This window comes from Amblyomma mixtum, chromosome 4 (genome assembly GCF_055824585.1).
Source record: "Amblyomma mixtum isolate Tamu chromosome 4, ASM5582458v1, whole genome shotgun sequence".
NCBI classification, from domain to species: Eukaryota; Metazoa; Arthropoda; class Arachnida; order Ixodida; family Ixodidae; genus Amblyomma; species Amblyomma mixtum.
In genome coordinates, this window is record NC_143015.1 from 18037491 (window position 1) to 18063438 (window position 25948).

A 25948-nucleotide genomic window follows, 5' to 3' on the forward strand; every position below is an offset into this window, starting at 1 on the left:
GTCGCATTCCACTCTTAGGGGCGAAGCTTAACATCTTAACCACACATCAGTGACCACACTTTAGGTCAAACAAGTGCCCCCCTGAATTTGGACGGGTGTCCAAGGAAAGGAAATTACTGCGTAATTTCCTTTCCTCAAGTACAATTTTCATTTTCTTCATTACGGCTCCTCTTTATCTATATTCTTTCACTCCCACTTCCTCCCTTCCTCTACGGTGCGGTTCAGGTGTCCACTGAGATGACAGAGAATTACTGCGCCATTTCCTCTCCTCAAAAAGCGTTGCGTTCAAAGGGCAAGGCATCGCGCCGAACGGGTGGTGGCGTTCCGTGGACTCCCTGGCAGCGCTACAACCTAAAGGCGAAGCTTAAGCGTCATTAATTAGCAGTTAATTAGTATTCAGTCAATAATCAGTAATTAACAATTAATTAGTGATTTGCCATCACTTAGTCATTATATGTGACGCCACCAGTGCCACAGAAACAGCGAAGGTGTTGCGGAAAACGCTTCCGCCTCTACCCACTTTAGACAGTCAAAGTGCCCCCTGAATTTTTTTATTCCTCCACATGTTACAGAAGTATGCTTTCACTGGGTCCCTGGGCACTGTGGCATTGTTTCTAATGAGAGGGCTGATTTTTTTTAGCAAAGTCTGCTTTTGATGGGCCTATTGTCCCTTTCGTCCCAAATACTGTTTACTTGACTCTAGCACGCTTTCAGCGATTCCAGCGTTTCCACACCTTGAGCCGTGAGCCTCTCCTCGCTGCAGCGGATTTTCAACACCTGGCATTTCCTTGGAGTGTGCGGCGGATGTGAGGTGTTCGAGGCAATGTGAGGTGTCCATGACCCTTTTGTGCTGCAGGATACCGCGGCTAAATCTTTATTGATGCCGATCGGGGCTTTCGATATCCAGCCTTTGTGAGTCTTGTGGCGAAATTGTGTCTATAGAACATTTTTTCCTCTCCTGCCGGCGGCTCGCTGCTCTCCGTAGAATTTACTTGGAGATCCCCCTCGCTCATCTTGGGCTACCTCTATCTATTCCGATTCTCATGTCCTTCGGGGCAAGCGCCAAGGGATATGCCCTGAAACCAGTGTGCGATTCTATTCACGATTATACAATTTCATCTGGTAGATTCTTCTGCTAGAATGTGAATTCACAACTTTTCCTTCTCCGTATTTTTTGTTTGTTTGTTTGTTTGTTTTGTTTGGACAAATTCTAGCTCTGCGTCCCAAAATTTTAAATCTACTCCATTCCCTGTACATGAGTGCGTTTGTATCCGCTATGCACCCTGGCCAATCCCCCGCCGTGGGTATGTGCCATTCAGCCTGAGGACATCATCATCATCATCATCATCATCATCATCATCATCATCATCGCGCAGATCGTGTTGGTCTTGATGGCCCCGCTCCATCGGCGACCTCAACGCCGTCCCCTACGTCCTTCTTCTACATTCGGTGGAGGTGCTGCCTGATCTCCTTGCCTCACGTATGGCAAGACGAGCTCGTATTTTCATTTCATTTCATTTATTGTACCATCAAGGCCAAAGGCATTAAAGAGGGGAGTGGTTACAAAACATGAAGATACATAAACAGATGCAATGCATGATACAAAACAAAGATTATATTCCTGTTATACAATGTTAGCTAGTGCAGAACGAAAATGCTGGTTATCACTTATGTCAACGATATCTGCGGGAAGGCGGTTCCATTCGCGTGATGTACGAGGCAAGAAAGACTGAAATGAAGTTACAGTGTTACACGTTTCAATGCCAACTTTGTGGCGATGATCAATGCGGTTTGACACGTATCTGGGGGAGGAAATGAGGGCATCATGTAGCATGGGATGATGGTATAGTTTATGAAAGAGGCTCAAACGAATTGTCTGATGCTAACGAATTGTCTGAGGATGCTAAAAGAGGCAAAGAAAGATTAGCTTTCATGCTTGTTACACTTGCGGTACGGTTAAAGTTTGACAGGATAAAGCGAGCAGCGTTATTTTGAACTAGCTCAAGCAAAGTTATCAGTTTATCATGATGGGGATCCCATATGGCGGCGGCGTATTCCAGATTAGGACGTATTAGTGTTTTATAAAGCAATAATTTTCAGGAAGACGGAGTTTTGGAATAGTTACGGCGCACATAGCCCAACATGCGGTTAGCTTTGTTAGCAATGTACTCAATATGGCGCTTCCAGTTAAGGTCAGCAGAAATATGAACACCCAGGTATTTATATGAAGTAACCGCTTCTAAGGGAACGTTATTTAGGTAGCACACAGGTGGAGCGTTGGCACTGCTTGATATTCGCATAATTTTGCACTTATTAGTGTTAAGTTCCATAAGCCATTCATTACACCAAAGAGAAATGTTAGAGAGATCACGCTGAAGAAGGTTAGCATCGTCGGGGGATTTTATTTCGCGGAAAACAACACAGTCGTCAGCAAACAAAAGAATGTTAGATGATACAATGGAAGGGAGGTCGTTGATGTAAATAAGAAATAAAAGGGGTCCGAGCACGGAGCCTTGTAGCACGTCCGAGTAAACTTCGCTGAAAGGTGAGTTAAAATTATTAGCGGAAACGAACTGCGATCGGTTAAGAAGAAAGTATTCAATCTATTTCAGAAGGAATCATATTCTTAGCGGTAAGAAACAGACAAAACACCAAGATGCACACACACAGGACACCCGCTAGACTTCAACTATCTTTACTGGACACTTGTACGACATAAATATGTATCACTGAGCACACGCAGGTGCCTCGTCATCCGCATCAGGTCTAACTACGCCCTCCCCTCTCCTGCAAGGCATACGGTTGCGCAGATAAACAATCTCTTTTTCTGCCAACGCCAGGGAGGGAGTGCTTACACACATGTCGCCCACCTCTTGAATACGAAAGGCTTCGATAATTTCCCTTTCTTTTTTGTCGGCTCCCACATTGACACTATCCATTTTTTAGAAGTGTCCCTATGCATCACGGGTGAGCGTACGTGCTGGGCATATAAGCCGAGGTCCAAAAAACAGGTTTTAAATTACGCTTCGGCTCATTCGAAGGTAGTGAAGCGCGGCATTGTGATGAACAGCCTGCGTGCGGCTCTGCAGAAGTCTTGCCCGCATAACATGGAAGCCAGTCTGCAAGAGCAGGCTGACCGTTTGGATAAGGCGGACTACCCTCTAGAATCGGTGAATGTAGTGGTCGAAGCTTTACTACGGGAGCTTGGTGGTGCCAAAGTGAAGGCAGGTGAAGAAAGGCTTAAGCGGCGGGTCGCAATACCGTACGTCCACAGTCTATCCCACCGCCTCAAAAAAGTTGCCCAGAAGTGTGGTGTTGGTGTTCTGTTGACAGCCCCTGAAAAGCTGGTACGATTATGTTCTGCAGTCACTGAAACGAAGAAGCCGTGTTGCAGCAAAAAGCACCAAATGAAGTTTGTAACCTGCCGAACGGGAGTGGTGTACACCATTCCACTTGCCTGTGGCAAGGTATATATTGGTCAGACCGGAAGGTGTGTCAACGACAGGATTAGAGAGCACAGAAGGGATGTTTCATCACAGCCCGGTGGAGCTGAATTGGTGAAGCATTGCAGAAGTTGTAAAGGCTGTATCCCTGTATATGACGCTACGTCTGTGATGCATGCGGGAGCCGACAAAAAAGAAAGGGAAATTATCGAAGCCTTTCGTATTCAAGAGGCGGGCGACATGTGTGTAAGCACTCCCTCCCTGGCGTTGGCAGAAAAAGAGATTGTTTATCTGCGCAACCGTATGCCTTGCAGGAGAGGGGAGGGCGTAGTTAGACCTGATGCGGATGACGAGGCACCTGCGTGTGCTCAGTGATACATATTTATATCGTACAAGTGTCCAGTAAAGATAGTTGAAGTCTAGCGGGTGTCCTGTGTGTGTGTATCTTGGTGTTGTGTCTGTTTCTTACCGCTAAGAATATGATTCCTTCAAGCCGTTACCAACTAGCCCAACTTAATGTTTTAACCATTTCAGAACGCTGTAGTCGATATTCAGTTGGGTTAGCTTTAAAAATATTAAGCGGTGACATACCTTGTCAAATGCCTTAGAATAATCAAGGAAAATGCAGTCAGCTTCTGATGCGCGATCTAAAATATGATGAAGTTTGATAATGAAGCTGGCAAGCTGGGTTTATCAAGAAAATGACTTACGAAAGCCGTGCTGTGCGGGTGTAAAAAAAGAATTAGACTCGAGAAAGTTCACAAGGTTAGCGAAAATGACGTCTTCTAATAGTTTGCAACAAGTATTAGTAAGCGAGATGGGGCGATAATTTGTAGGAGAGGTTCGATTTCCTGATTGGAATAATGGAACCACCTTCCCGACTTTCCATTGTGTTGGCAGAATGGAATTATCGTGAGTCTGCTGAAAAATCTTTGTTAGTATTAAAGAGCTAAAGGCAATTGTATTTTTTTTTAATTTAGCATGAATGCAGTCAAAACCGGGTGATGAATGAAGTTTTAGGGCATCAATAAGTTTAGCAACGCCAGAGGTATCGATGAAAATTTGAGGCATAGAAAGGTAATTATGCCGGAGTGGAACGGGATGTGTGCTGTTTGATGTGCGCGAGAAGTTCTGAATAAAGGTTTTGTTAAGTTCTGATGCGCATAAATGAGCCGGAATAGGGTCCCCTGACACGTCAGTTAAGTTAATAGATTCTTCGGTATGTGGGTTGATGACGCGCCAAAATTTTTTAATGTTAGTAGATAGCATGGATGGTAACGTGTTGGAAAGGAAGTTATCTTTTTCATGCTTAAGTGCAGTAGTATAGGCATCAGCGGCAGTCTTGTATGCGTCCCAGTGTGCGTTACACGGAGATAGCGTAGCTATACGATATCGGCGCTTTTTTTCTGTTAGAGAGGCGTCTTATATGGGCGGTGTACCATGGGGCTTGAGGATTAGAAGTGATGGTGCGTCTTGGAATATATTTCTGAGTTAGTTCGGGAACTTTGGCCGTAAACATATCCCAGTTAGTTTGCACAGAGCGATTGTCAAAGTTTTTCAGGAAGTTTCGAGAAAACACTGATAATTCATTGTTAATGGCATCGAATTCTGCTCTAATATAATCTAGTATGGTATTTTTCTTTCTTGCAGGTTTAGGACAGGCAGCGTTAATGCTGAAAACAAGCAAAGAGTGATCGCTTATATTAGGTAAATAGGTGATGGCGGAAGCAAAGTCGGCTCGATTGGTTAGGATCCAATCTAAAGTGTTGGCAGTGTTGACAGAGATTCTGGTAGCATTAGTGACTAATTGGGTAAATGAAAAAACAGAGCATAAATATAGAAAATCACTGGCATCGGATGAAAATTTAGAAAGGATGGGAGGCTGCGTATCCCAAGAAATATTGGGAAAGTTAAAATCACCTAGCAAAAACAAGGAAGCCGATGGAAATCTAGTGTGTATTATGTTAAGTTCGTCGTGAAGCTCGTTAATAAACGAGCGCGAAGAAGAAGGAGCGCGATAGCATACGCCGAATATTATTTTCTGATGGTGCAAAGTAACTAATGCCCATACAGTTTCCAAGACGCAATTAGTGTAGATGCATGATGACAGTATGTCTTTCGGAATAGCAAGGAGTACGCCGCCTCCCCGCTGAATAGTTCGGTCATTGCGATATATTGTGAAGCGGTGTGCGTTGTGAAAGATTTCGTTATCGTGGATTTGATGTGAAAGCCAAGTTTCAGTAAGTGCGATGATATGTGCAGAACAGGTGTCGATAGTCGATGAAAGAGGTGTTTTCTGGTTCAAGATACTTCTGATGTTAGTGTACAGAATCGTAGCATCAGATGGTGATGAATGACCACTGCCCCACTCGCGCCCCTAGGACGCAACAAGTGGCGAAGCGTCTGATCCTTGGGGCACGTGTTCGGATGACAGCTCGATTTCATCAACTGTGTCGTTGGATAGATTGTACATGAAGCATTTGCCGCGTATGAGTAGCTTATTGTAGCGAAGGCGAAATTTGGGTGATCCCGGATAGCCGATTCCAAATTCGGTTAGTTTCCGTCTCGCAGTTCGAGTAGCGGGTGAGAAATCTTCGCTTATTCTTCGCTTATGGCTGAAGACGAACACCCACGGGCCGCCCCGATTACCCAGCCGGTTTTCTGCTCTGGCTCCTTGCGCCAGCGCGACCCTGCGCTCTTTAGCGGCACCGACGACACAGCCTGCGATGACTGGCTTGCTTCATACGAGCGAGTTAGTTCCTACAATAAGTGGGACGACCTCACTAAGTTAATAAATGTCATCTTTTATTTGACCGGAGTTGCCAACTTGTGGTATCGTAACCACGAAGCCGATATCACGACATGGGACACATTCAAGGCCAACCTTACCACCGTGTTTGGTCGTCCTGCTCTACGCAAGCTCCGCGCCGAACAACGCCTGCACGATCGATCACAGCGGCTCGGCGAAACTTTCAGAAGTTACATTGAAGATGTGGTCCATCTCTGCAGTCGCGTCAACGCACAGATGTCCGAGAAAGACAAGATCAAGCACATCCTGAAGGGCATCGAACATGACGCCTTTCAAATGTTAACATCCCGGGATTTAACTACAGTTGCCCAAGTAGTCGACCTTTGTCAGAGCTACGATGAGTTGCGCAAGCAGCGCTTCATCACTCCACCGCCTTCCGGGCCTGTGGCACCACTTTCTGGTCTCTCTACACCTGGGAGCTCCACGCTGCTGCAGCAGCTCAAGGACTTAATCCGCGAGGATGTTGCTCGCCAGATATCGTTACTCCCCACGAACTGCGAGCTGTCCCAAAATTTGACGCCCCTTCGACAGGTCATCGCCGACCGCGTCGCAGATGCCCTCCCCTCTGTCGCTCACCCAGCGCCCATGACTCAGCCCAGACCAGCCGTTGAGCCCCTCGCATACGCCGACGTCCCCGTCGCTTCACCAATCACGCCCGCTCCTGTCGTACCGCTGACGTACGCTGCCGTCGCTGCCCGGCCCCGGCCATCTAGCTACCCTTTGGTCTACACTACACCTGCAGGACCTGTACAGGAATTTCTTCAGGCGCCGCAGCCTTTTATTCCACCTCGTCCGCAGCGCCGCAATCCATGGCGAACAAGTGATAACCGTCCCATCTGTTACTCCTGTGGGTTTGCTGGCCATGTCGCCCGGTACTGCTGAAATCGCTCTCCCGATGATTTTGTACCGCGCCGAATGACAGCCAGCCGCCCCGAAATCAGTACGCCGCTGCCGATCCATCTGCAAGTTCCGTCGCGGATGACTATGCGACCTTTTCTCCTCGCCGCTCAACCTCGCCGCGTCGCCGCTCCCTATCTCCTCTGCGACGGCGTCCCAACCTTCCGCAAGAGGAAAACTGAATGCCGCAGTTCCTGAGGCGAGAACTGCGCAAGGAGCGAACTCTCAAAGGCCTCACGTATCCCCCGCAAATCTGCTTGAAGTTTCTATTGAGGGCGTTGTAGTACTGGCTCTGGTCGACACCGGCGCTGCTGTTTCTGCCATGGCGGCAAGTCTTTGCCGTTGGTTGCGCACAGTAACCACACCTATTTCAGGATTCTCACTATGCACGGCAAGTGCCCAGCCTGTAGAGCCTATAGTGGTGTACACAGCACGAGTCGTCATTCAGGAAGTTGTGTACGCAATAGAGTTCGTCGTTTTGCCATCCTGTTCTCATGATCTTATCTTGGGATGGGATTTTATGTCGTGTAGTAATGCAGTGATCAACTGTGCCCGTGCCGAACTGGAGTTTTTTGCGCATGAAGAACCGTTGCCGGACGTCCCTTCTCCCAATGTCGTCGTTGCCGAAGATACTGACCTCCCTGCGTGCTCTATCGTTCTTGTGCCCACCGCTTGTGCTTTTTCCCGCAGTACTGATGTCCTTTTCACACCATCGCCCATCTTTCTTAACAGCAAAAGTCTTCCCCTGCCTTATGCCGTACTTTCTATATCAGCTGGCCTCACCGCGCTCTGGATTTCTAATCTGTTCTCCTTTCCTGTCTCCCTGCGTCGTGGCGAATGCCTCGGCACCGTACAGCACATTGATTCCACTCTCTCCGCTGACGCAACCACCGCTTCGCAGCCTGGTGACTTGGCTGCACTCACACCACCTGTTGTGGCGCCGGACTAGTCTTCTCCCGACGTTTTCCTCCGCTCCATCGACGCCAATCTTCCTGGCCCTCAACGCTCTGCACTTCTCGCACTGCTTCCTCAGTTCCGTTCTTCATTCGACTTTCATCAGCCTGCTTTGAGCCGCATATCAACTGTCGCCCACCACATTGACACCGGTTCTCATGCTCCTCTGCGTCAGCGCTCCTATCGTGTCTCTGCCACCGTGCACCGAGTTATTGAAGACCAAGTTCACACTATGCTTCAGAATGGCGTGATCGAGCCTTCTAACAGTCCGTGGGCCTCTCCTGTAGTCCTCGTGAGGGAGAAAGACGGTACTATTCGCTTCTGCGTTGACTACCGTCGCCTAAATAAAATCACGCGGAAAGATGTATACCCTCTACCGCGTATAGATGATGCATTGGACTCTTTACAAGGCGCTGAACTCTTTTCTTCGCTCAATTTACGCTCCGGTTACTGGCAGGTACCCATGGCTGCGGAAGATCGCCCTAAAACCGCATTTGTCACCCCCGATGGCCTTTTTGAATTTACCTTCATGCCTTTCGGTCTGTGTAATGCTCCTGCTACATTCGAGCGTATGATGGACACTATTCTGCGTGGCCTGAAACGGAAGACGTGCCTGTGTTACCTTGACGACATCGCGGTGTTCTCGCCGGACTTTGCGACCCACCACTCTCGCCTGAAGCAGGTCTTGACATGTCTTTCGAATGCCGGTCTGCAGCTCAATTTGAAGAAGTGTCGTTTCGCTGCTCGTGAGCTGACTATTTTAGGCCACGTTGTGCCCAAGGAGGGTATCCGCCCTGATCCCGCCAAACTTCGAGCTGTGACTGCCTTTCCAAAACCTACTACCATTAAGCAACTCAAGAGCTTCTTGGGCTTGTGCTCATACTTTCGGCGTTTTATACGGATTTTTGCTTCCATTGTTTCCCCGCTGACTCAGCTACTTGACAATAACTCAGACTTTTCGCTGTGGTCACCAGCATGCAACACCGCCTACAACACCTTGCGCCGCCTCCTCACAGCCCCGCCCATTCTGCGCCATTTTGACCCCCAGGCGCCCACCGAAGTGCGCGCAGACGCCAGTGGTGTCGGCCTCGGCGCTGTGCTTGCTCAGCGCCCCTCTGCTTTCGGCGAATACGTGGTCGCTTACGCCAGCCGTACTCTCACGAAAGCCGAAACGAACTACTACTCAGTAACGGAAAAAGAGTGCTTGTCCAGTGTCTGGGCACTCACAAAGTTTCGACCTTACCTTTACGGCAGTCCTTTCGATGTAGTCACTGACCATCATGCCCTCTGCTGGCTTTCATCGCTCAAAGATCCCTCCGGCCAGTTGGCATGATGGGCTCTTCGTCTCCAAGAATATAATATCCGTGTCGTTTACTGATCTGGTCGCAGACATACAGACGCCGACGCTTTGTCTCGCTCGCCGCTTCCGGCCGACCTTGCCAGCCTCTCCGCCTTGGACACCGTGGCGTTTACGCTCGACGTCAGTGACATGCCCGCCGAAAAACGAAAGGACCCATGGATCGCCCCTCTTATTGACTATCTCTCCAACCATTTGAAGATTACCCCTTCCGTGCCCTTCGCCGCCAAGCTTCCCACTATGAGATTCGGGATCACCTCCTTTGCCGGCGCAACTACAATTTAAGTGGACGGGATTGGCTCCTCGTGATCCCGCGCCATCTACGGACAGAAATATGTACAGCTTTCCACGCCGATCCGCAGTGCGGTCACGTCGGAGTTTTCGAGACGTACACTAGAATCCGTCTTCGCTACTATTGGCGCTACTCGGTTCTTCGGTACGTCCGCTCGTGCCTGGCTTGCCAACGCCGCAAACCTGCCCCTCACCGTTCGGCTGGTGAGTTACAGGCTCTCATATGTCCGCTTAGAGCCTTCGACCGCATTGGAATTGCCTCTACGGCCCACTTCAGTACATAGCTGCCGGTAATCGCTGGGTCATTGTCGCGGTCGACCATCTGACGAGATATGCCGAAACCGCCCCGCTCCCAGCTGCAACAGCCCGTGATGTGGCCGGTTTCTTATTGACGCACTTCATTCTCCGTCACGGTGCTCCTCGCGAATTTCTCAGCGACAGAGGCCGTGCTTTCTTATCTGACGTCGTTCAAGCCCTGCTTGCCCAGTGTAAAATCATTCACCGCACTTGCACCGCCTACCATCCGCAAAGAAATGGTCTTACTGAACGATTTAATCGCACCCTCGGTGACATGTTCGCGAAGTACGTCGGATCCGATCACACCGACTGGGACATTGTCCTGCTTTACATCACCTATGCATACAACACTGCTACGGAATCTAGCACGGGTTTCTCTCCGTTATTTTTGCTTTACGGTAGGCATCCATCACCTCCCCTTGATACTGTGCTCCCCTACAAACCTGATGCATCTGAATCTACCACCGTTACCGAAGCTGCACAACATGCCGAAGAATGCCGCCAGATTGTCCGATCGTTCACGACTGACTCTCAATGGCGCCAGAAACATCACCATGACACCACTCAGAAGAATGCACTACACTTCGAGCCCGGCTCACTCGTGTGGCTATGGGTTCCATCCAGCAGCCCCGGCCTCTCAACAACACTACTCTCCAAGTACCATGGGCCCTACCGTGTCGTCGAGCGCACTTCGCCAGTTCATTACATTGTTGAGCCTCTTACACCACCTTCTGATTTTCGGCGCCGTGGCCGTGAAACTGCACATTTGCAGCGCCTTAAGCCGTTCTACGACCCCATCGTATCTTCGTCCCCTTAAGTCGCCAGGATGGCTCCTTTTTCTCTGGGGGGGGGGGGGGGGGGGGCATTGTGAAAAAGAAAATGGACCCCTTCGCTGGACGCCGACGAAGAAGAAGCAGCTGTGGGATTGTCATCGCGCAGATCGTGTTGGTCTTGGTCACCCCGCTCCATCGCCGACCTCGACGCCGTCCCCGACGTCCTTCTTCAACAGACTATTTATTTATTTCAAGTTAACCTCTTGGCCCAGAGGGCATTACAGAGGGTGAGTGATGGAGCACTAAACAAAACAGTGCAACATACGAAACAAAAAGTTCGACAATAATACAAAAGCGGCTAATGTTAGTGTACAGTATTTCGGGAAAGCGGGATAAAGAATGATAATAATAATAAAAAACTACATATAGAAAAAAAGACAGGCAAGACTGAACACAGCCGTGAACAGTGGATTACTCTCCTGTCTGGTCTGAAAAGCAGACAGGACAACAAAAAGCACTGACATCGCATGGGAAACATAACTAATGAGCGGCAACACTCGTTAACGTTGGTCGTTAAAAACGGCGAAGAAAGTAGAACACAATATGAAACTACAAAAAACTCACAACAATATAACTGAAAACTTGCAAACTAAAGGCGTTACAAGAAAGAGAAGAAGAAAGAAAAAGCAGAGGTTTTCTTAAATACTTCGATATTGTTATTGTTATGTCTTTAGTTATTGTTAATTAAATATGGTGCGCCACAAGGATCTATCTTTCGCCCTTTGATATACATGTTATGCATAAATGATACAGTTAACATGACACCTAATATTATCCCTTATGCCGAATACACGGACGTTTTCTTTTCTGGTCCAAATCTAGCCTCAGCTGAACAAAATGCCAATCTTTGGCTTACCCAGTTAGAGATATGGTTGGATAATACAAAAACTTTTTTGAATACAAAGAAAACACACTATATTATTTTATGCCCAAAATTAGACCCTTGTATCGAAATGTTCAACTAAGGTTTATAACGCCATTCTATTTACAAAAACTTCTTGCGTATCCAAGGCGTCTGTTTCATACATGATGTTTTATAGCTTTATTTTTCCCTAGTTCACTCCCATTTCATGTGCTGCCAACTAGTTTGGGGCACATGTAACAAAGCAGAGTGATACCATCTTTTCGTCACCTTAGAACTGGGTAGTAACGGCGGTATTCTGTACTCTAACCTTTACTAAAGCGTCCCTGCACGGCACAGTTAGAGTAGTACCGTATTATCAGCTTTATGGTTTCTCTGTGATTGTATGTATTTTTCATATGGCTAAGAACGACTCTATATCTTTTCCGGTCAGTATTTAAACAGAAATGTCATTTATAACTTGCGCACTATATCCATAGCTTGGTCTAAGTCACACAGAAACTGTGGCACTCAGAATATAGGCAACCAAACAGTAATTTTATGTAACACACATCCCTCCATGATGAACACCACGTAGGAATGCCAAGAAAAGAGAAGGAACTCAGATGTATGTTTCTTTTTTTTACTCTGCCTCTGTTTCTTGAACCTTTTTTCTGTCTCTTCTATCTTGAGTGAGTGTAAATATATATCTAGTGTTAGTCAAATGTTTAGGGGAATCCCCCAAGGTGGAGTAGATTTGTAATAAGGGAGTAGTTACTCATTGGCATCCACCCGAGCGCAGCCATACGGCTACAAAGGAAAACTATACAGCTTTCTCAGAAACGTCGTAGTTAAAGAAAAATTAAAAAAAAAAATTTGTGGTCCTGGGTTCGAACCCCGGACCAGGACAAATTTCTCTTTAACTACGAAGTTTCTGAGAAAGCTGTATAGCTTTCCTTTGTAGCCGTATGGCTGCGCTCGGGTGGATGCCAATGAGTAATTACTCCCTTATTACAAATATATATCTACTTTTACTACATCGTTCTTTTTTAATTAAAACTCTAATCTGGGCAAGTTGATTCAGATCTTGATAGGGGTACGTACTTGCGCAAAAGACGGGACCAAATCGAGTAAACACAAACGACATGTACAATGCGCATTGTACATGTCGTTTATTTGTTTTTTGTGTTTTGTTTTTGTGGGGTTTAACGTCCCAAAGCGACTAAGGCTATGAGAGACGCCGTAGTGAAGGGCTCCGGAAATTTCGACCACCTGGGGTTCTTTAACGTGCACTGACATCGCACAGCACACGGGCCTCTAGAATTTCTCCTCCAGAGAAATTCTAGCCGCCGCGGCCGGGATCGAACCCGCGTCTTTCGGGCCAGCAGCCGAGCACCATAGCTACTGAGCCACCGCGGCGGCACATGTCGTTTGTGTTTCCTTGATTCCGTCCCGTCTTTCGCGCAAGTACGTACCTCTTTTAAGCTATGAACCAACTCGCCCAGATTAGAGTTTTAATTGAGCATCTTTCTCCTAGATTGGGCTCTGTTCAGTCTACTCAGAAGACTCTGGACCCGGCCATCACGTGCGTTAATTTCATTGCCAGCACGGTCTGCCAAGCAAGATTTCTTACCCCATTGCGTACAAAGGAAGCAAACACCGTTATGCGCATTGTACATGTTTATGGGCCGCCGCGGTGGCTCAGTGGCTATGGTCCTCGGCTGCTGACCCAAAAGACGCGGGTTCGATCCCGGCCGCGGCGGCTAGAATTTCTTTGGAGGAGAAATTCTAGAGGCCCGTGTACTGTGCGATGTCAGTGCACGTTAAAGAACCCCAGGTGGTCGAAATTTCCGGAGCCCTCCACTACGGCGTCTCTCATAGCCTTAGTCGCTTTGGGACGTTAAACCCCATAAAACCAAACCAAACATGTTTATGTTTTCCCAATTTCGTCCCGTCTTTCGCGCAAGTACGTACCATGTTCTTTTTTGTCAGTTGTCAATGACGTAATCAATGTGCACTGTCCAATCAGATAATACATGATGGGCAAAGTAGCATGCTTTGGTATATTGCCATTGATCGCCTTGACTTCTCATTGTTTTTTAGTGTTCTGTGTGTTGTATTAAAAATGCTAGGAGCGCCAATCTACTGTCGTGACGCGTAACCACGAGGTAAAAGCCTTGCCAGGAGGCATTGTTGTCTCCTTTTGACATCCCTCGTGGCCATACCGCACCATCTATGCATGTCCGAATAAACGATCGGATGATTCATTCATTGATTCAATGATAAACAGTCTAGCTCGAAAGAAAGACACAGGCAAGCACAGTGGATATTTTTAGAATGCTTCCTTCTACGGATAGCTAGGGATTTTTTTTTTTCAGCTTCACGTTTTTGTACTTTTGTTGCTCTCAAAATCTGAGCGTCGCCATTCGAGCTGGTTGAGTTGGAAAGTTGCGGAGTGTTGCAAATCTAGAGTGAAATGAACCGTTGTTTTGAGCTGTACTGCTTTAAGTATAGCTTTCGGAATTGAACCCGACAACAGTTTTAAATAGCAGCCGTACAAAAAAAAATGCGAAAATAAAGGGCAATTTTGTAGCAAAACTGTGATCAGAGCTAGTTGTGCATCTTCACAACTCCACCTTGTCCCTGTCCTTCCTTCTCTGTCTTTGTTCCTCGTCGCAGTGCTGGTGAAGTTGTGGCAATTTTGTCTACCGCAGAGAACTGAAACACACACAGAAAAAATAAACGTTAACAAAGAAGCCAGCTCAGAGAGAGTACTACAAAAAAGTGTATTTTCAGGCTGTAAGCTAAGAAAGAATACCGATATGCGCGAAACCAAAATATGTGCGAACACAAAGAGAACGGTATGACAAGGCGTAGAAGCTGCGAAGCTACAAAGAGCTGCGTTGAAACTCCGTACTTGGGGTGAATTCGTTTAGCGACCGCCTTGCCGCCACCGAGCGCCGTCAGCAGAGCGGGGCTGTGATCGCACGAAGAGAGGGGGGGTTAGCATAGCCAGCGGCAAAGCCTCACATCAAAGGGAAGTGAGCAGGCGGACATACTGAGGCTCGCTGCGGCCTCCAGAGGGTCGAGGCTACTGCAGTATTGTTCCACTCATTTTGCATCAGAAACACACAGGGAAGAAAGGAGCCTGCGGTGGTCACTCAGAAGCGGCCAGGTCTACTATCACCCTGAGGGAAAAGGGCAGGAAATAAAATTTTTGGCGCCCGCTGGCTGTGTGCAATGCTGATCCGGTGTCAATTTCAAGGCAGCAAGGGAAATCAACTTCGCGAGTCGAGTTGACCAGGCTAATATTGCGCATTTTTTAAAGCATTCTTCGCGATCTCTTAGTAAAACGAATTCACAGCTACTGCCAAAAAATAAACCGCCTAATGAAAAGCTAGCCCCAACTATTCTCTCAGGAAGAAAGCAGATAGGTTCTTTAGTGATAACCGGGCATGTTAGCGTAGTAATGCACGTGATAGGCGAATAAACATCCAAGGATGACATGATATACTGTCTGAAATCACGTCCATTTAAGGTTCACATTTATTCCTGTCACCTTCAAAAATATGCAAAGTGCTTTTACGCGCACGTTAGCCAGGCTAGGGTTAGATCCCTCACTTTTCTACGCAACAACGTCAAAACGAATGCATATGTGAAACGTATTCTTCGTTTTCACGAACAACGTATGTTTATTATTGCTTATTAGCTTGGATATCTCCACTGCGTGTAGATCAGACCCGAACAGTGCACGCTGTGAATCCTATTCCTTGCCACTGTTCACTATTGCAATTTCGCGCATGCATACTTCTGTGCACCGCAGAGTCAAAGTGCTTGTCATGAGAGTTGCGTGAGGAACGCGTATATGTTCATGTGTTCAGTAGCACACTGGTCCTGAGAGCGTTATTATCTGCTGCATATCAAGAGCGGGCGCCAGTTCTTGTAGTTTCCTGAAAAATGCTTATTTCTTTGAGGATCCATTCTTAAAAGATGCACGAAGATTCTGGAAGGGAGCGCCCCCAGAAAAAAAAATAACCCAATTGCAAATGATCCACTCGTCACGGACGATTATTAAAATTTGTGCGTACGGAAAAGCACAAGAATTTATGCATGCATTTTTGCCTCCGTGAATGATCGCCTCCGTGAGCATAATCGCAATGTAAGTAATACAAATGAAAATGATGGAGAACTCGTGAAACATTACAACGCATGTGTAAAGTGCAAGCCGTTACTACACAAGTGTTTATTTAGTTGCGAAAAATAAGGACAAGCGCACTCGTGAAATTATCGAAGCAGAAAAGATAGCCAGATTAGGAAGAGCTTGTGTAAGCACTCATTCTGTCAGACTCTCAACAAAAGAAATAGCTTACCAACGCTCGCAGTGAATTTGCGCATGCCTTGGGATGACATGGCAAAAATGCATGTATAAATTCTTATGCTTTTGTTTCTAATAAAGTTGTTGGAAGTTAGTGCTGTGTGTGTCTACTCATTCTTGGTCCCTTGTCCTGTTTGCGCTATTGCTCCGAAGTATGAACTAACAAGCCCGAATTTCAACGCTATTGTAACTTCAGTGTGAAAGAGCATTACGCGAGGAACTAACCTGCAAAACCAGCTGAGGACGCTGAGCCAGGCGGTCCCACAGGCGAGTGCCACGCTCAGAGGGTGGCCGCTTCTGCATACCTGCCGCAGATGACGGAAGTGCAGGGGAGAATTTGAGAGCGAAATTGCAACGTAACGCTTTGCAGTTCAGCAAACCGGAATATCTGCAAGGGTAGCAATCACGTAGTAGCATTCCGTGATGCGCCGCCTGCTATGGAATCCGGCAGGTCGAACAGCAGCACATTTGAAACTGTTGTTTGTTGCATCCAACAGCCACGATACGACCTACAAAACAAGCAGAAGGCGTTGAGACATGCTGTCCCACAGGCGAGCGCTGTGCCCTCTGCTTGCTAACGAGTAACCCTTAATTTCATCATCATCATCAGCCTGAATACACCCACTGCACGGAAAAGGCCTCTCCCATGTCTCTTCAATTAATCCTGTCCTTTGCCAGTTGAGGCCACAGTATCCCCGCAAACTTCTTAATCTCATCCGCCCACCTAACTTCTGCCGCCCCCTGCTACGTTTGCCTTCTCTTGTAATCCACTCCGTTACACTTAAGAACCAGCGGTTATCTTGCCTTCGCATTACGTGCCCTGCCCAAGCCCATTTCTTCCTCTTGATCAACTAGGATGTCATTAACCCGCGTTTGTTCCCTCACCCACTCCGCCCGCTTCTGATCTCTTAACGTTACACCTATCATTTTTTTTCCATAGCTCGCTGCGTTGTCCTTAACTTAAGCTGAACCCTCTTTGTTAGCCAGGACAGCAGCTTGGGCATGTTGGTTAATCATTCTTGATGGAACAGCGCAAAACATCGGGACAAGAGACAAGCGCTGACTTACAATTGGTTTTTATTTCGAAGAAACATTGCTTCTTATACCTTCTTCACCCTCTCAAAAAGCACATGCGTCGCAACCATATCGTTCAAGCGTCCACAAAAAAGCATAAGACAAATAATCACAGATATTTATAATCACATTTTTAACATGTCAAATTCTTTCTTAGTCAAAGCAACAGACGGCGTGCTGACACAATCGTCGCGCAGACTCGCTATCGAAGCTGCCTCGATTATTTCCCGGACTAACTGGTCTTTGTGATTAGCCAAAGCTTTGCATTTTTGGAAAACCGGTGCACAACTAGTTGAAGGGCAATCTCTGCAATGGATTCCCAGGTTCCTGCAAGCTTGCTCGAAATTATTTTTGTGTTCTAGCAGCCTTTCATTCATGCACCTGCCAGTCTGCCCAATGTACTGTTTACCGCAAGTCACTGGCAACGAATAAACAAGGCCTTCGGTGCACTCCACAAAGGGGGTTCGATGCTTTATCGTGCATCCCTGCTTCTTTTTGGTCGGATCGGAGTTGACTCGTCTGCACAGACTTTTGAGTTTATTAGGAGCAGTCATCACTACATTCACGCCAGCTTTTCGACCTATGCCTTTCAGGCGATGGGAAATATTGTGAAGATACGGAATTGCTACTATCGGCCTCCTTTCTTTCTGTTTCTGTGCATCATCTTTCTGCTCGGGCCTAGCCTGCATCAGGTGCTTTTTAATCTGCTTGGCAACAGATACCAACAGGTGCGAGGGGTAACCCCAGTTGCCAAGCCGTTCCGCCTGGCGAAGAAAGCTCACATTCATTTTGTGAACACAGGATTTCCTCAAGGCATTCGTGAAACACAAGTTCACAATAGCCCTCTTGGTCAGCTTAGAGTGAGCTGATTGGAAGGGCATTGGCGCTTTCTCCGCTCTGCCGCATGCTCAGTTGATGTAAAAGATTTGTATTATTCCATACCGCATGACGAGCTGATGGTGTCTGTAGAAGAATGCATAGATACGCATGGTGCTGTTGCATTTCAAAACGCCTGCGGAATGTCTATTAGAGGGTTCCTGGAGCTATTAGCAGTGTACCTCAGGTCAACTTACGTCTGTTGAGAGGAAAAAGTGTATCTCCAGAAACGCGGTGTTTGCATTGGTTCATGTATCGCGCCTCTACTCAGTGATTTGTACATGGCGCGAAAAGACAGGTTCCTGAACGTAACCATTGCTGGTACTAGTGTTAAAAAGGTATTTAGGTACGTTGATGACTACCTAGTTCTTTGTGATGGCCAAAGGGCGAATACGCTAGAAGCAGTAATGGAGGAGGTGGGTCGCTTTGCGCGGGCTTTGCAGCCACTTATTATCACGCACGAGCTTCCTGCTCAAGGGTCACTCAGGTTTTTAGACCTGAGACTTGAGTTCACTAGAGGGCACGCCTGCTGGGCCTATGAGCCCAGAGCGGAGAAAGCGCCAATGCCCTTCCAATCAGCTCACTCTAAGCTGACCAAGAGGGCTATTGTGAACTTGTGCTTCACGAGTGCCTTGAGGAAATCCTGTGTTCACAAAATGAATGTGAGCTTTCTTCGCCAGGCGGAACGGCTTGGCAACTCGGGTTACCCCTCGCACCTGTTGGTATCTGTTGCCAAGCAGATGAAAAAGCACCTGATGCAGGCTAGGCCCGAGCAGCAAGATGATGCACAGAAACAGAAAGAAAGGAGGCCGGTAGTAGCAATTCCGTATCTTCACAATATTTCCCATCGCCTGAAAGGCATAGGTCGAAAAGCTGGCGTGAATGTAGTGATGACTGCTCCTAATAAACTCAAAAGTCTGTGCAGACGAGTCAACTCCGATCCGACCAAAAAGAAGCAGGGATGCACGATAAAGCATCGAACCCCCTTTGTGGAGTGCACCGAAGGCCTTGTTTATTCGTTGCCAGTGACTTGCGGTAAACAGTACATTGGGCAGACTGGCAGGTGCATGAATGAAAGGCTGCTAGAACACAAAAATAATTTCGAGCAAGCTTGCAGGAACCTGGGAATCCATTGCAGAGATTGCCCTTCAACTAGTTGTGCACCGGTTTTCCAAAAATGCAAAGCTTTGGCTAATCACAAAGACCAGTTATATTATATTTATATTATATTTTTATTTATTTATATTTATAGATACTGTGATCTTCTACAGATCATAGCAGGGTGGGACAAAACAAAATACAAGCATATAAACACACACGAATTCACAACATTTACAGGCACTTTTCAAACAGAAGTAAAGAATTTTGATTAACAGTCTCGCTATTAAGTTTATTCCAATCAGTACTTGTCCTCGGGAAAAAAGAATATTTAAAGCAGTTATTTCGCGCGTTCAAAGGGGTGATTGTTAGTGCATGCCTTTGTCTCGTGTTATAACCTGAGGAGTAAGAAAAATAATTAGAGGTATCAACTTTATAATGTCCTTTTATAAGCTGGAAAAAAAACTTTAGTCGACAAACACGATGGCGCTCTACGACGGTGGGTAACCCACTTCGCCTCACGAGCTCACTTATAGATGCACGGCCATATGAGTTAAAAACAAATCTAACCACTTTATGCTGTATTCGCTCTAATTTCTGAATGTTTGTTAACGTGAAAGGGTCCCAAATGATTACGGCATATTCTAGTAATGGACGGATGAGATAATTGTAGGCCAATAGACGAACACTAGATGGGGATGACTTTAGGGAGCGCCTCAAGAAAAATAGCTTCCGCATTGAGTTTGCTACTACAGCGTCTATGTGTTTTGACCACGAAAGGTTGTAGTAATCCATAGGCCCAAATATTTATACTCTGTCACTTCTAATAATGATATGCTGTTAGTACCGTACACATAATGAAGAGGCATTTTCTTGTTTGTAATTTTCATGAACACGGGATTTTCAAAATTAATGCACATCTGCCATTTGTTGCACCACGCAACCACTTTCGCTAGGTCATTATTTAGACGCACCTGGTCGTCAACTGAAGACACCACTTGATAAAGGATACAGTCATCCGCGTACAGCCTCACGCGAACTGAAATATCTGCCACAATGTCATTAATATACAAAAGAAATAAGAGTTAGTCCGGGAAATAATCGAGGCAGCTTCGATAGCGAGTCTGCGCGACGATTGTGTCAGCACGCCGTCTGTTGCTTTGACTAAGAAAGAATTTGACATGTTAAAAATGTGATTATAAATATCTGTGATTATTTGTCTTATGCTTTTTTGTGGACGCTTGAACGATATGGTTGCGACGCATGTGCTTTTTGAGAGGGTGAAGAAGGTATAAGAAGCAATGTTTCTTCGAAATAAAAACCAGTTGTAAGTCAGCGTTTGTCTCTTGTCCCGATGTTTTGCGGTGTTCCATCAAGAAGCCTCTTTGTTAGCCTCCACGTTTCTGCCCCATAGGTGAGCACCGGTAAGATACAGCTGTTGTATACTTTTCTCTTGAGGGATATTGACCCCACAGTTTCTTTCTTATTGCTCTCTTTGCTCTAGGAACACATCTTGAAGAAAAATAGTACCGCACCTGTGTCCTTTGTGTGAAACTGTATAACGAAAGTAGCGGGGGTATCCTTCGGATTTCTCTTTCCTTCAGGACGAAAAGCTCAGCACATCTTTATATTCGATATTCGTTCTACTTGACAACATAGAGAGGACACACTTTGGCGCTTCCTGTGACCTCCCCCTGCCCTCCTTTCGCGGTCTGTTTCAATCCGGAGTCACAAAGCCTTAAATTTTCCAGTCGTTATACGCCAGGAGTTAAGGAGCTCCATTTTGAAGATTTTGTCCAAAAAATTCAAAAGCAGCAGGTGACCAAAGAGCCTCCTGAAAACAAAAATTCATTTGAGTTCTTGGAAGTAATCCGAATTCTGAAGGGAAAAGAATAATGCAGTAATGGTTTTGTAAGCTCAAAACTTGCGGTGCTTGCAAATCTTCCTCCCCTAGAAGACGTTCCACTAATTGCAGTTATTAGCATGAGAGGGTGCTTCAGATCACAACTAGGAAACTTTTGCACGGTCGGGGAAAAACGTGTATTGTCTCATTCTTCTTCCCAGTGGACGGCGAACGAAAATTAATGAGGGAGACGGTAGCTCAGGAAGGAAAAGAAAAACGCCGGAAATGCGGTTTCCAAATGGCCTCATTAGGGTTCCTTGGGAATTCCTTACGCCTCCAGACTGCGCAAAGTTTTTTATTTCAAGCGGTTGATTTCTTTTTTCTTTTGCCGTAGCATTTGCATATGTACCTGCTCTTCTACAGCCACACTGAATAAAAAAAAGGATGTTTTTCGAAGATTGAGATTCTAGTTCTTGATGATATTATTAACCCTTTAGCATCACATTCCACAGTCTGATGCACCAGCGTTTCTCTTCCATACCAACAAGGCAAAAGGCGTGGTGTCTACATCTACTCCCTAAATATTTCACGAGCCTATTACCGCATCTGTTGTATCCGGATGGTTCGACTCCAAAACACATTTTCAGACGGTGAACTCTCCTTCTCTTGTTAGTGCGGTGTCGCGTACATGTGTCTGGAGACTCCGATAGAAAACTTTAGCTACTCGTGGGAACAGAAGAGGCAAGAAGAAAATTCTGAGGCGCTGGAACTCAAACAACGGGGCAATTATTAAGTTTGCATGGTTGTTATGGGTTAGGAGTAAAATGGCCATAGGCACCACACTGCACGCCCGCTGGGAGACCTCGAATGCTTACGTTCTTCGCAGAAAGAAAAACCGCGACTGAACTATTCGTGAAGGAATTATTGGGGATGCAAAACTCATTTAAATACCATGTCCTGCAACAAACGTCCAACAAATGTTGCCCAGGGCCTCGAAAACTTCAATAACTTCTCTCAGTAGAGTAAAGGACCAATTTGAGCTTTCATATCGCGATTCGCAATGTTAAGCCAAGTTAGTGTCCAATTAATGAGACTCGTTTAACTGTACGGGTATTTTCTTTTCTGCTTTTTGCGCATAGCGTCGCGAAGCTTGCGTTAATCTAGGGTTTTTTGTGACGATGGAAGTGCTTAAGTAAGCGCACTCGCTCTGCCCCAGTTTTCTCTCTGGGAGCACTTCTCAACAGAGCCACCCTTTATTTCTCTTGCTCAAGAATTAAAGAAATAGATGGCCGAAGCGTTTTAGGGCCATCAATCTTTATTCAGCTCACAAACAGATTTTAATCTAATCTTTAGTCCAACATCAGCAAGGCTGAGGGTTGTGAACGAAAAAGGGTCCGAATTGATTCGACTGGGTTCAAGACTCTTTATTACATCGCAGCATTCTACAAATCTAGTAATTTTTTTCGCTGCACAAGTACACAGCTGCGAAACACAAGTAAATGTCATAAAGCAAACATCGAACTTTAGCTCGATGTAAACAAAAAATATGAGATTGCACTGAACTATTCCATTAATTCTGAAAGAAAAACTCCACCACATGACATTCGGAAACGTAATACCCTCGGACTTTTTAAATGCCTCAAACAGAATGCCATTCGTCTAAATTTCCAGTCAATCGGTGCTACACAAACTCTCGCAACGGCATCCGGTTGTGCTAAGGCAATCAGTTGGGCTTGTTGGTTGTCCTAATCAGACATGCTAACTAGATCATCCCGGCGTGCGTCCTGTACCCTCTCTCTGTCCGTGCCTGTGCATCATCATCAACATCATCAGCCTAAATACGCCCACTGCAGGGCAAATGCCACTCCTATGACTATCTAATTAACCCTGTTCTTTGCCAGCTGCGCCAACTGTATCCCCGCAGAATTCTTAATCTCGTCCGCCCACTTAACTTTCTGCCGCCCCAACTGTTCCAAACTCAGGCCTCGGAACACCTGCTGTAAACAGGGGGTGAATAGCATGGGCGAGATCGTGTCTGCCTACCTGAGAGCCTTCTTTATAGGAATTTTATTGCTTACTTTACGAAGTGCTATGCTAGCTGTGCAGTCGTTATATGTATCTTCCAGTATTTTTTCACATAAGACTCTTCTAGACACTGATTCCGCAATGCCTGCATGAGTGCTGAGATTTCAACTGAGTGAAGGGGTTTCTCGTAATCAGTGAACGCTTCATATAGTTGTTCGTCACATTCTGCGAAGTGCTGTATCACCTAATTGATAGTGTGAATATGGTCGCTTTTATAGTGTCATTTACGAAAGCCTCCCTGGTCATTTGGCTCAAGTCTGAGGTTGTCCTGATTCTTTTTGCGCAAGTTAACATGTGTGAATTCGGTTGAGATGTCATTGGAGTCGACGGCACCCCACGGACACATTCGACACATCGCCTTGTGCGGAGCCTTTTGACACCTTGAGTCTGAACACAAAAGTTTTACGTGTAAGTAAATGCTTCAGTCATGAATTTTTATCACACGTTTGAGAGAGTAGCTTTTACTTAATTCATGTGACCTATGTACCTGCAGCCATGGCAGCGTTGTTGCTGTTTTTTTACCTCGTCCGCTCAGGGTTTGTGTCCTGAGTTCGGGAGGTAGAATGCCTAAGAGCAGCCGTCATTAAAGGAAGCTTAAGGCTATTATTGGGTGTGTAATACTATTTGTAATTCTAAATTGAAAGCAGCAAAAACTAGTGGCTATGAAAAATAGACGACACGGACGCTGACCTTCCCTTTGCTATGCTAAATCTTCAAACTGTATGTTACCAACCAGCCCAATACGCCGTACTGCTGCCGAATTGTAAAATCGCATGCGCGAGAGACCTGCACCGTGAGCGAAGAGACAGTAACAAAGCTTGAGAGCAGCAGCCGAACTTGGACATAAAGAGCGAATGTTGAAGGTTTCGAACGTTTGGAAAGTTTTGAGCAACGCGGACTGTGCAGAGCCCGAGCGCCATCCACAGTCTGGAATGTCATTCGACTGAAATTTCTTTCTTTCTTTCTTTCTTTCTTTCTTTCTTTCTTTCTTTCTTTCTTTCTTTCTTTCCTTCTTTCTTTCTTTCTTCCTCTCTTCCTTTCTTTCTTTCTTTCTTTCCTTCTTCCTTTCTTTCTTTCTTTCTTTCTTTCTTTCTTCCTTTCTTTCTTTCTTTCTTTCTCTCTCTCTCTCTTTCTTTCTTTCTTTCTTTCTTTCTTCCTTTCTTCCTTTCTTTCTTTCTCTCTTTCTTTCTTTCTTTCTTTCTTTCCTTCTTTCTTTCTTTCTTTCTTTCTTCCTCTCTTCCTTTCTTTCTTTCTTTCCTTCTTCCTTTCTTTCTTTCTTCCTTTCTTTCTTTCTTTCTTTCTTCCTTTCTTTCTTTCTTTCTTTCTTTCTCTCTTTCTTTCTTCCTTTCTTTCTTTCTTCCTCTCTTCCTTTCTTTCTTTCTTTCCTTCTTCCTTTCTTTCTTTCTTCCTTTCTTTCTTTCTTTCTTTCTCTCTTTCTTTCTTTCTTTCTTTCTTTCTTTCTTCCTTTCTTCCTTTCTTCCTTTCTTTCTTTCCTTCTTTCTTTCCTTCTTTCTTTCTTTCTTTCTTTCTTTCTTTCTTCCTTTCTTTCTTCCTTTCTTCCTTTCTTTCTTTCTATCTTCCTTTATTTCCTTCTTTCTTTCCTTCCTTCTTTCTTTCTTTCTTTCTTTCCTTCCTTCTTTCTTTCTTCCTTTCTTTCTTCCTTTCTTTCTTTCTCTCTTTCTTTCTTTCTTTCTTTATTCAATACTGCAAACCTTATACAGGTCCAAGCAGGGCGGGTAAAATGACAAACAAAACAATAATAAGAAAGTTAGTAAACATCAAAGTGTGGCTAAAGGCAATAAAGAATCATTCCAGTCCGTTACTGTGCGTGGAAAAAATGAAAACTTGAATAAATCTGTTCGTGCAAAATACGGCGTCAGAGAATTAGGATGATGGTGGCGTGTATACCTCGACGTTGAAAGCGACAGATATGGGGCAGGGTTAATAGCTAATTCTTGTTTCCAAAGCAAGTAGAGAAATTCCAAACGTAAATTTTTTCTTCGTTGTGCAAGACATTGAATACCATTATCCTGCATTATTTCAGAGGGTGCGTCATATGGGGAAAATTTAGAGTAAAAAAACCTTACAGCTTTTCTCTGTACTTTTTCTAGGCGAGTGATATTGTGTTTAGTAAACGGGTCCCAGACAACGCATGCGTATTCGAGTTTCGGTCTAATCAGTGAATTGTAAGCAAGTAATTTTACGTTAGGTGGAGAAGTTTTAAGCTTATGTCTTAAGAAGTATAGTTTGCGGAGTGCGGAAGAGCAGATGTATGTAAATTTCATATATGTAAATTCCATGATAAAGTGTTAGTAAGTGAGACACCCAAATACTTATATTTAGTCTCTTCCAGCAAAGGCGACGAACCTAGCCTGTAGTTAAAAGAAAGAGGAGCTTTTTTGCCAAAGAAGCTAAGAAAGACAGTCTTATCAGTGTTAAGTTGCATGTCCCACGTTTCACACCATTCAAGAATCTTAGCAAGTGAGGAGTTAAGATGGATTCGGTCGTCAATTGAAGTTGTTTCATGACAGAGCACGCAATCATCCGCAAACAACCTCATTTGCACATTCGGATCGAGTTCAGTGGTAATGTCATTAATATAGAATAAAAATAATAATGGCCCCAGCACACTTCCTTGAGGCACACCAGAGCCGACTGGAAGGCAACCTGATTGTTGCTCATTAACTGCGACAAATTGGTAGCGATTGGTTAAACAATTAGATATCCATATGATCAAAATTTCCGGGAGGCCAATGCGTCTGAGTTTTAATATCAGTTTGTCATCGATATCGAAAGCTTTGCTGAAGTCAAGAAATATTGCATCAATCTGGCCGTTCTTATCAAGACATGAAGCGAGTGAATGTATAACTGTCAC

At 45.5% G+C, this 25948-nt stretch overlaps 1 pseudogene; it reads left to right on the top strand.

Annotated features, from left to right (window-relative positions):
- The first annotated feature begins 6528 nt into the window (after positions 1–6528).
- LOC149345799 (uncharacterized) overlaps positions 6529–25948 on the top strand; it is a 44258-nt pseudogene continuing 24838 nt past the window's right edge.